The sequence below is a fragment of the Haemaphysalis longicornis genome, unplaced genomic scaffold (genome assembly GCF_048455015.1).
Source record: "Haemaphysalis longicornis isolate Haplotype H1 unplaced genomic scaffold, Haemaphysalis longicornis Haplotype H1 scaffold_2, whole genome shotgun sequence".
NCBI lineage: Eukaryota > Metazoa > Arthropoda > Arachnida > Ixodida > Ixodidae > Haemaphysalis > Haemaphysalis longicornis.
The window spans coordinates 131,590,444-131,601,824 of NW_027526295.1; positions in this window are offsets into that span (position 1 = coordinate 131,590,444).

Sequence of the window (11,381 nt, forward strand, 5' to 3'; positions counted from 1 at the left end):
AAATAATAGTGGTAGATCTTTTTTGTCCTGAAGGGAAGACCAACGGGATAGGGGGAGTAGGGTTTATAGTAATGTGCGGTCAATCCTGGCTGTCCTGCTGTGCACACTTCACTATTCAGAGAACGAATGAGTTTCGCAGGACAAATGGTGGTCCCAGTATACAAATGAAGACGTGAAGAGAGACCGGTGGACTTGAGACAAGGAGCCAGGATGAGAGAGAGAGAGAGAGAGAGAGAGAGAGAGAGAGAGAGAGAGAGAGAGAGAGAGAGAGAGAGAGAGAGAGAGAGAGAGGATTTAATGAACGCTAGGTTTGCTCCACGAAAGGCGGGGCTTGCAATCCACAACTTGGGGGATTGATTGATTGCGGGGTTTAACGCACCGACGCTACACAGGCGATGAGGCGCGCCCTAGTGGAGGGCTCCGGATTAATTTTGACCACTTGGGGATCTTTAACGTGCGCCGAAATCTCGAACACACGGGCATTTTCGCTTTTCGCCTCTATCAGAAAAGCGGCCGCCGCTGCCGGGGATCGAGGGGGACTGCGGGGCCCCTGCTCAAATCACTTTTGCCAGGCCAATTTTTAGTGAATAAATTGGTATTCCATGAAGCGTGTTCGAGCCTAATTCTGTATGACCGAGATATATATGGATGGTGATGTAAAATAAGTAAAATTTGGTTGTATTTGATGTGCATGCCAAGGACTGGAGCGCGCTGAAGTTAATTAAAAATATAATTTTTGGTGTTTAACGCTCCGAGTTTAACGTTCCAGTACGTTTTGGGCAGGGCTAAGAGCTGTCATTCAAGCTGTCGGCTTGAACATTCATGTCAGATCCTTTGTCGCAATTGTTTGCTGTAACATCGTACGCTCTCTGTTTCGTACAGGATTAAACAGTTTTAAGCTTTCTTCTGGCTCTTCGTGGTCCGAACGGGGCACTCCCGCCTGCAATTAGGGGAACTCCAATGTCGGCCCACCTCACTGTGGGCCAACATTGGGTGCCCGTTCGCAACAGCAGTGACCCTGCGTGGCTATAGTCTCAACATTTGTGACATCTTTGGGGCACATACGAACTCACCAACAGCTGTCCAAGATAAGTTACAAGAGAAGGCTTAGTGCTACTAGAAAGCGCTAGGAGCTCCTTCATCCAAGCTGCAAGCTGAGGAGCGCCCACCTTGCTGGAGGGATAGGCAGATCGGGGCGCTGCGTACGAGGGATATACCGTGTGCTCATGTCGCTACTGGAAAGAACGTCCATAGCTTTGCGGAATTTTTTCAATGTTCGTTCGCATACACCCCTCAGTCTTCCTAATTAATCCTCCTCTGTATTCTTAACTTCGCGTATCCAATAACGCTTAGATGCTTAAATCTCGACTGAAGCGGTAGCCGATCCCGGTCGGGCTAACAGCAGAGACAATAAGAAAAGGAGATGGCAGTTTTAGTGTAGTGTTTGCAGCTCTTTCTATTTCGCTTTAGTGACAGGAAGCACCGTAGAATATTGCCAGGCGCGTACGGATTGGATGTCCTCACTCACAGAAGTTTGAGGCTTAACACGGACGATCAGATGCGCCCGCTGGGGACATTGCCGCGGGTGGACGTGAGACGGCCTGGCGCACATCGCTCTTCTTTTTGTTGGGCTTCAGCGAGACCGCAAAGCGAGCGAAGGACCTGAGGAAGCCTCGCGACCGCTCGGAGCACGTGCACAGGAACATAATCAAGCAGGCGACGGAGAACGCGATGCTCAGGAGGGCCAGCAGGAAAACCAGGAACCACGCTTCGAGCGCCATGGCAGCAACGCCACACAACAGGAGGACCCAGGCCAGAATGAACACCTTGAGCAGGACGTCATACGCGTGGCGCTTGAAGGCCTCGCAGCGCGAGCGGCGGCTCCTCCGAGCAGCCTCTACATCCGCCGGGCTTCGATGACGGCGGGACGTCTTTTCGGCCGGCGGGGTCCGGTAGCGCGGAACTGTGTCTTCTCGACGACGCCGTGGGGCGTTGCCGACCACCGATGGTTCCAGGCCCCGTGCGCCACAGGAAGAGGAGGTCGCTGGGCTTCCGCGTATGGTGCCATCGTCGGCCATCGTAACCGGAATGTACACGAGTTGCTGCGTGTGAGACAGGTGTCAACTAGAGCCGGTAAATAAGCTACGCCCTAGTGTCAACAACGCAAATGTTTTTATAGGCATATTTGAGTGTGAAGGACACGTTAACGCATCACCATGAAGCGGTTAGCGCGACCACTGGTGGCGCTGCTAACAGCGCCTGTATGACGTCATATCAGGGAATCGCGCACTTACCTGCACCACTCGAGCTGGCTCTCATTGCTGCATGCCTTGCGTTTTTCGCTTCAACTCTTGCCCATGTAAGATGCATAATATAAGGCTTCAAATACTGTGAACATCACTCTAAATGCGATTTACGACATCGTTGATAGGGCGTGCTTCTCAACCTTCCGTTAGATGTCAGCGCTGCTTGTTGCTATGGGTCAACGCCCGCCGGATTCTGTATCCAGAAAGAGCTCACTAAACAAGCCACCTGCTAACCATCTCCTAAAGAGAAACCGATTAACGCCTGTCAGTAACACTCAGCCTTTCTGCAGAGGGCCAGAGGCCGGGCAGCAAGTCATTCCACTTTTCATTATTTGGGTTGTTCGCAAGAATAGTGTAATCATGAATGTTGCGGAATGTTCGGAAATACAGCATAATATGCGCACGAATTTACTTCAGCACGATGACTTTAACTTAGAGGACGTCGAAATAGTTGGCGAGATGACTCGTTCACTCTTACGTCGGGTGCTAGTGTCAGAAATTCGTAGGAACGACTCAATTCTCATTTATTGACGGCCCCTGGCAAATACGTTGACTTGTTGACCATGTACCGCGTTACGTGAACGTTCAGGTCGTATGCAGAGTTGGATTTTGCGCGACAAGAATGAAACCACGTACGGGAACACTGAAAACATCTCTCTTGGCCTCCTCCACACGTCAAGCATCGTGCCTAAACGAACGGTCGCTTGAAGTGTCACATGACCCAGAGGGGTGCACGGGTCGGCGCAGTTCAAAAGCCTGATTCTCTGCGTTAACAGCTAGAACTGCAATACAAGACGGCGTGCACTATGTCGCACGAAATATCACTCACTGTGCCCAGGATGCCCTTGTTGTTTTGGTTTCGTACAGGCCTTGAAACAGGCCACTAAATGGTAGAAAAATTTATCACGGCGAATTTAAAGACTAGAGCACGGGTGCAAAGCTACAAACATAAGGCTGTAAATATTTATGGTCAGTTGAGGCCGTTGAGACATCCATGAATGGTTGAAGTGGCTGTCTGTGCACTGGCAGTACCTCCTTTATACAGGAGGCACTGGCACTGGGTTGTGTGCAGTCGCCACCCACTCGCTCCTTCGCGAATGAATAGTTTCCAAAATCGGTTCTAGGTAAGCTATGTGAGAGTAGATTAAAAACAAGATAGGCTTGAAGTTCCTCTTTGTAATTATATTTTGTCTCCTTAAACAAGTTATTGAGGAATAGACGTGTTGTGCCTCATTGTATTAACGGTGTCCACGCATTATTGCGTGAGTGGCTGAAAAACATTTACACCGGCGTCTAAGATTCGCGGTTATAATTGCGCACATGCGCATTTATTGCCATCCTTAAAGCAGGGACACAGGGGTGGGCAGCTGGAACGATCGTTGAAACGGTCCGCACCGCAGACTTTCTACCTCGACTATATATCAGCGGTGGAAGAGCTGCGCCATTTGCGCCACGCTGCGTCCACGGGTTTCCCCAGAAATCAAATCAAGGGGGTTGTCTCAATGGCTGGGAGGGGGGGGGGGGTGTAGGGGAAGTGGGAGGCTAGATAAACTATACAAACTGTTTCCTTTTTAACGCACTAGTTAAATAATAGACGTCTATTAAGCAAATGCTCATCCCCGTGACGTATGTTTCCCTTTTTTCTCAATATACACCTGGGAGGCGGTGTTGTCTAATCTAAAAAAAAACTTAATTTTTAGAAATTCAGTTTTTAGTATAAGGACATTTACATTTTCAAACTTGCTGCCTGGACCAATGACGAGATTTAGGTTTTTGAAAGAACGTTTAGGGAGTAGACGAATTACGCAGCACTTATAAAGCTGCGACCGATTGTTTTTGACGCTCAGAATTTATTAAAACGCCTGTATTAGCTTCCGTAGCCCTTCACCTCGCCAAATTGTCAATTTTAAATGTGGATGTTAAAAGAGATTCTTCAAAGATAAGAGTTGCAAACAAAGAACGGCCCCGAATGAATGAAGAAAATGGGCCCATCTCCCCGCGAGGGGGACTCGAGTAAATGCGTCGCATAGGGGGTGGGTGTATTGCGTTAACGTTTAGTGTTTGGAGAGTTGGTGGTAGTGAATGCGTTGTATCAGCAGCTTCTTGACATAGTTTAAATGAGTCAAGGATATAAGCCGCGTTCGTAGCCTTTCATTCTGTGTCAGTTTTGTGGCGCAGTGGGAAGAGCACCATGTACCTCGCGTTCCGCCCACAGGTAGTGAATGCGTTGTATCAGCAGCTTCTTGACGTAGTTTAAATGAGTCAAGGATATAAGGCGCGTTCGTAGCCTTCCATTCTGTGTTGGCTTTGTGGCGCAGTGGGTAGAGCACCATGTACCTTGCGTTCCGCCCGCAGGGTCGTGGGATCGAAACCGGGCGCCGGTAAGTATTATTTTTTTTATATAGTGTAGGGGGAGGGGTGCGGACTACTACGGACAACTAGAACGGGTGACATCGTGAGTTAAAGAAATGCTCTGCATTTAAAAGTAAATTATATATGTGCGCTTATACAACACTCAGTCGAAGTCAAAGATGTTCTCAGTTGAAATAATTTTGGGTGAGAGCTTGTCGATCTATGCTTTGCTTGTACTTCTTCGCGAGATTGTTCTCGTTTGCATCGGTTTAGACGGTAACGCGGCATTTCACTCTTCCTGTTATTGGGGCTTGACCTAACTGCCCAGATGTTTAATATAAGAATTGAAATGAATAATATTTACAGATTCAATGGTGGGGGGGGGGGGGGGGGGTATATAACACCCCCTAGGGGTGTGTAGGGAAATCACTGGCTGTGTCAAGTCGCTTTTCGTGCGCCATCTTCTCCAAAAGGCAGTATAGCGCCAAAACCGCGCCCACTGAGAAACTTCGTTTATTTTGTTAAATACCACGTGACATGACACTTTCTTTTTTTTTGTTACTGAATAAAAGAAATGGGGGAGGGGGGGGGGGGTTACATAACTACAGTTCCGCAGTACCTTATTCCGCACCTTCCTCCAAATTGAGCACCCGCTGAAAGGTTTAGTGCTTGCTCCCGCGGAGGTACCGCTGCACACGAGGGCCTCGATTCATAGTTGCGGAGGCCGTCTTTCTGATGCGCAAATAACGTAAAGCGCCCATGTGTACGAGTTTTCAGTGGCCGTTCAGTATCACCAGGGGCTCTAAGTTAAACTAAACCGTAGTACACCCCACCCACACCCCATTTCTCACAGCCGCATAGCCAAGCTTGCAGCTTCGTAGCGACTGTAAAATCTCAACCGGAGGGGTTTGTAAGCGTTTGGGTTCATGCCTTCCAGCAGACCTCCTGGGCCTAATCTTTGGAGAAGCGGCCGGCCCGGATCGCGTGCAACGCGTGCCATTTTCAGCTCCGCGGCGCGGGTCAGTCACTGATAACAGACCCTGGCTAGAGCTTGGGCGGGTGTAACCTGTCCTGAAAACTATCGTGGGCTGAGGATGGCAAGGATCACAATATTCGCCCTTTTGATCCACTTCTATGATTGCTGTCTTGTCACGCCCCCTTTGTCCCAACAGGCGACTGCGTTCAAGAGATATTTACTTACTCAGATGTTCAGTCAAAAATTTCCCGTCGATCTTCCTCCCCGACGTCTCAGCGGCATCTGAGTTCCGCCGCCCCAGCAATGCGCTTCGCCAACCGCGTTGTTGGCGATAGGAATCATAACAGTGACAGTAGGGATAATGACCTTGATGACGGTGCTGCTGCTGGTCATGATGATGCAATAGTCCCTGACTCGCACATCACCAACTAATGTAACAAACGGTGATAGACACCCATCGTATGAGGCGATATCTCGGTGAACCTCTGCTGTTTTTTGTTTGGCTTTCCGGATAGGAGGGGGCCCTATACATGCTTTATAAGTTAACGAACGCAGAAACTACTTTGTGGGAATTGTCGGATAACTTCGTAAGCCGCCCTGTTGCAATAAGAGCCCATTTAAAGTAGTCTTCATTACGCGCACATTACGGTACGACACGCAGAAAGCCGTTTTTTCAGGCGCCATATAAACAGCCTGCAATCGAACTAGGAAGGCCCTTGCCCCACATTATGAAATACGGTCGCATGATTCTATGTATCTCCGCAAAGCGCTGAATACCACCGCCCACTTTTAGAGCTAATTTAATTCCTACTAGGCACCAATGTATTGGGGGAAAGATATCATTTTAACGGCAATGTAAGGAGTCTGATATCAAAGTGTGATGGCCCAGCGGCCTCCTATTAAATACCTCCATGAAGCACTATACACCCAGCCCTTTGAACGTTGGCCTCAGTACTGTGCGCAAATGCAAAGCCGGGAAGAATATTGTTACGGTGCAATGCGTTACAATATTTTGGGGTGATTTAAGGGGTCTGATATCAAAGTATGACGGCAACCCCGGCTTTTATTAAATATCTCCAAATACACTTTTATGCTCAATAAACGTTTTCCAATCCAATCCAGTCTAAAGACACTACGTATCCGCAGAACCCCTTCACAGTCGGCTTCACAAATTGACACAAAGTCGCTGCTGTGCAGACATTTCAGGGGCAATATAACAGGTCATTTATGCGCATATAAAAGTGATACGCATTTATAGCAACCATCATCATCACCTTCAACGTACTTTATTTCTAATACAGGCTGAAAGCCCCCTCCCACCAACTTCATCCTGTGCTGTCCGTATCTGTTCGTTTCCAACAAACCTCCTTATCTCATCCGTACAGCGAGTAATTGATTGATTGATTGTGAGGTTTAACGCAGCGACGCAACGCAGGCGATGAGGCGCGCCGTAGTGAAGGGCTCCGGATTAATTTTGACCACCTGGGGATCTTTATCGTGCGCCGAAATCTCGTACACACGGGCGTTTTTGCTTTTCGCCTCCATCAGAAAAGCGGCCGCCGCGGCTGGGAATTGAACCCGCGACCTTGTGCTCAGCAGCGCAACGCCTTAGCCACTGAGCCACCGCGGCGGGTACAGCGAGTAATGGGTCTTCCCATATTTCGAGCCCAGTCTCGGTAGCCACTCCACTCCCCTGGTGGTCTATACTCGGTTACAACTCAAGAACGGCACCACCTCATGTTGTGTATCACTCCGCCAAAGCGCCGGACCCGTGACGTCAGTGCGCACGCGTTTAGAAAGGGGTTTGCTATGAATGCGTGATATCGTCTGCCTTGTCTCACGCAGTTTGTTTGTCGTCACTGGAGTCGCTTATAAGCATATGAAGTCCAACAAATCACGGGAAGGGCTCACGCCATGTTCAAAATACTCCCAGTAACGCCCTACTTGCGCCGCGCGGAGAAACATCCGGCTACGGTGATAAGGCACAGCGGCAACTTCCGGTGCCGTTCTTAAAGGGGCACTGACACAAAATTTTGAAGGCGAGATAACTTCGGAGATAGATTGGTGGGAATACATATACATCAATCAGAAGAACTGCGAGCTGGGCGTGTTGGTACATGTTCATGGTGGGAAAAGCGCTACTCACTTGTCCTTGTTACTGTAGCGCTTTTCCCACCATGAACATATACATCACCTGCAAAATATCAGCGGCGAATACAGCCTAGAACATATTTAAAATCAATTTTAAAGTGTGCGAAACGCAACCGAGCAGCCAGCAGAGGACCACGCGCAATCGACATCCCGAGGATATTGTGTAAATAAACAACATTCAAACACGTCACGAGTTTGTGTTTGCCGCTTCCGCACTGCCGACGTTTTTCGCCGGCTCGCCCGGCTCGCCGCTCCAATCGGAGGACCGGAGGGCGGAGCTTCTGCTCTCGAGAACGAACGACCCGATCGTTGGCGGCGGAGGCGCCGTGAATTCGTCAGCTCATGGGGCAGCTGGCCGCTACCAAAGTTCTACAGCGATTCCAGGCACTCTGTTTCTATTACTGTTTGTTACCATTGGATGCGAAAACGCGCCGGAGGCACGAAAAGCCCACTGAGCTGGCCGCACGGTCGCTGTGCAGGCGGCGGCCACGGCCGCGAAGTGGCCCAGGCCGGCGCAGGTATAGCTCGAGTGATAGCTTGTTACCGCTGCACGAAATTGTCCCCAAGTCCCGACCATGGTGGCTTACATGAGAAAGGAGTTAATGATGCGATGGCGGGTTGCATTAAAAATTGTCATCTGCACCGCTTACGAGAGCGGCACTCGAATATCCGTCGCAGTGCTAAGCCGAAAACATCTGTGGGCGGACCTGTAGGCAGACCGGCCGGCTGCTCCCAGCGCGCGTCTTGCCACCCACCGTCTCGAGCGTCGCGCGTCGTTCTTTAGCCGCGGTAGCATTTGCACTCGCAGCGCCTGCGTCACATCCACGGTCGCTTTTTAATTAAGCGCCTCACGAGATAAGTACGTGGGGGCATTCGCAGAAACTGCCGTCGATGCGGATTCGACAGTGCTACGGCGGCTCTGCTCTGTGATATCCCTCCGACGGTCACGTGGTCAGCTTTGTTCACACAAAATCCACAAAATCCATCGTTTCGCGGCACTCGCTGAAACCGAAACTGCGACTGGCTGCATTGAAAATGCCTCTAATTAAACAACCGTCGCACGCTGAAGCAAATGAGGTTTCTACAGGTTATAAGTAGGTCACTAGCTACTTATCGCAACAAAAAAAAAAAACAAGATGCAAAATTTTTGTGTCAGTGCCCCTTTAAGTTGTCACCGAGTATACAGGCGACCAGTTCTCAGCACATGGCACATGTCCAACCCAACGCCATTTCTGTCTCTTAATTTGAGCTAGGTTGTCTTTACGAGTTTGCTCCCTAATCCATGAAACTCGCTTTCCATCTCTAAGGGTTACTCTTGCCGTACTTCTTTCCATGTTATGTTGGGCCGACCTAAGATATTATTCAAGTTTGTTAGTAAGTTCCCAAGTTTCTGAGCCATAAGTCATCAGGGGTAGTGCGGCATCGGTTGTGTATACTTCTTTTAACATCGGAGCTGTTGTAGCTGGCCGTAATGTGTGGCGCTTAACGCGTAACTCGTTAAAAATCACCAGAAATGCCGAGCGCACGTGAGCGCGTGCCTCGCGGCTACCGCCCAGCGTCCCCGGCACGCGCAGTGGCTCGAGCAAAAAAAAAAATCTGGCGAAAACTTTGAGGAGCGCCACATGTTGCCTAGCAACCAAGAACGCGACAGCTGGCGCAACGCCTGCTCCACGGAACCTCGACGCGACTCCAGGAACGCCGCGCATGCGTCGTGCACGTACGCGCCGCCGCTGCGCCCCAGCTTTCACCAAGCGCTACCGCGCATGTAATGCTTGGCATGAAAAAGACGACGATACGGATGCCCATGATGATGACGACTACTACCACAGTGCAAAGCGACGAGTGAACATGTGAATAAACAATTTCAAACTTGTACAAATGCGTGGTGATGTGTCCTTCAGTGCTCACGTAGAAATAAATCCTGCAGCTTCGCCATGGTTCAAGCCTTGCGCGACCTAGTGCAAGCACCGCCAGTTTTTTTTCAAATCCAAGCTCTTTAGCGAATCGTAATTTTTCGTGTCCGCAGTTAAAAATACCAAGAAATTGCCAAACGCGCGCACGTGAGCGCGGGCCTCGCGGCTGCCGCTCGGCAGTCAACAAAACCAAGAAAATGCCCAGCGCTCGTGTGTGCGTGCCTCGCGACGACCAACCAGCGTGACAGCGTCTTGCGCACGTTTGTCAAGACAAGCGTATCCACTTAGGGAGGTTGGCCAACATTGCGTCGACCGCCCGGCAGTTAAAAAAAAAAAACCAAGAAATGCCGAGCTTTCGTATGTACGTGCCTCGCGGCGACCGCGCAGCGTCCCCGGCGCATGTTTGTGAAGCCAAGCATACCCCCTTATTAGGGAGATTGGCAAAGATTAGCAAAAAAAAAAAAAACTCCAGTGTTCGCCGTAATCCTGGCAACACTTGCTCTTAACGAACCCGCTATAGCCCTAAATAACCTACGCCTAAGTGATGTGTCTCAGAATGGCCCCAACGGAAAATATCTCCACTAGGAGCACCAGAAATCCCTCTCCAACCCTTCTTACCTGGCTCAACCCTACTATGTCCCATCGAATACACCAGATAATTCAGGCAAAAGAAAGGATAAACTCAGATTTGTTTATTGCTACATTGAATGCTCGAAAGAGTTTGAGCATTAAAGTAGCAATAAACAAATCCCATTGACGGCCTACCCGGACCCAAAGATTCCTAGCACCTTCTGCTGTATTGCTTGCCTTCCCACCGCCTTCGGTAGCGGCGATGTAGTGGCTGTGGACTGAAGGCCAATAATGTGGTTGTGCAACCATTGGGAGGTTTTTGGCAAATGTACTCAACCAGGGTTGCCAAGTCCTTGCCTGGTGAGGAAATGCTGTGTCCCAGGGAACCTCACCTAGGACAGTTGTAACAGCCTCCCGTGTAATGTATGTAATGATGGCGGTTGCTGAGCATCCGTACGCTCAGAATTTGTGACGCGCTTCATTGATGCACATAAACTGTGACATCTACAAAGCACCGCTGTGTTCGACATAACGGATCTTATGCAAGCGTATGTGGGTCGGTGAAAACAGCGGCCGATATATATATATATATATATATATATATAGAAAATAAGGGTTGGCAGTCAAGAAAACCTCGGAAAGCAAAGGGGAGGTTGTGGTGGGGGTCATAGAAAGAGATGAAGAATTTTTTGAGTCGAAAAGAAAGTGGTGAAAAAATGCCCGCCGGGTGGGATCCGAACCCACGACCTCCAGAATACCGGTCTGGTTACCACCCCCAAGTGCAGGAAACAAAAACACCTTAACATAAATACCCGAGAAAGTGCTGGGGAAACAGCCCCGCTGGTAGCGTAGTGGTTATCGCACCAGACCGGTATTCTGGAGGTCGTGGGTTCGGATCCCACCCGGCGGGCATTTTTTCACCACTTTCTTTTCGACTCAAAAAATTCTTCATCTCTTTCTATGACCCCCACCACAACCTCCCCTTTGCTTTCCGAGGTTTTCTTGACTGCCAACCCTTATTTTCTGTCTTATTTCACGGAGCCCCTCATTTCCCATTTTCTGATTCGCTACATGCTTAGCGAGGGCCTCTGTTCTGGCAGTCTTGGTGCCAAA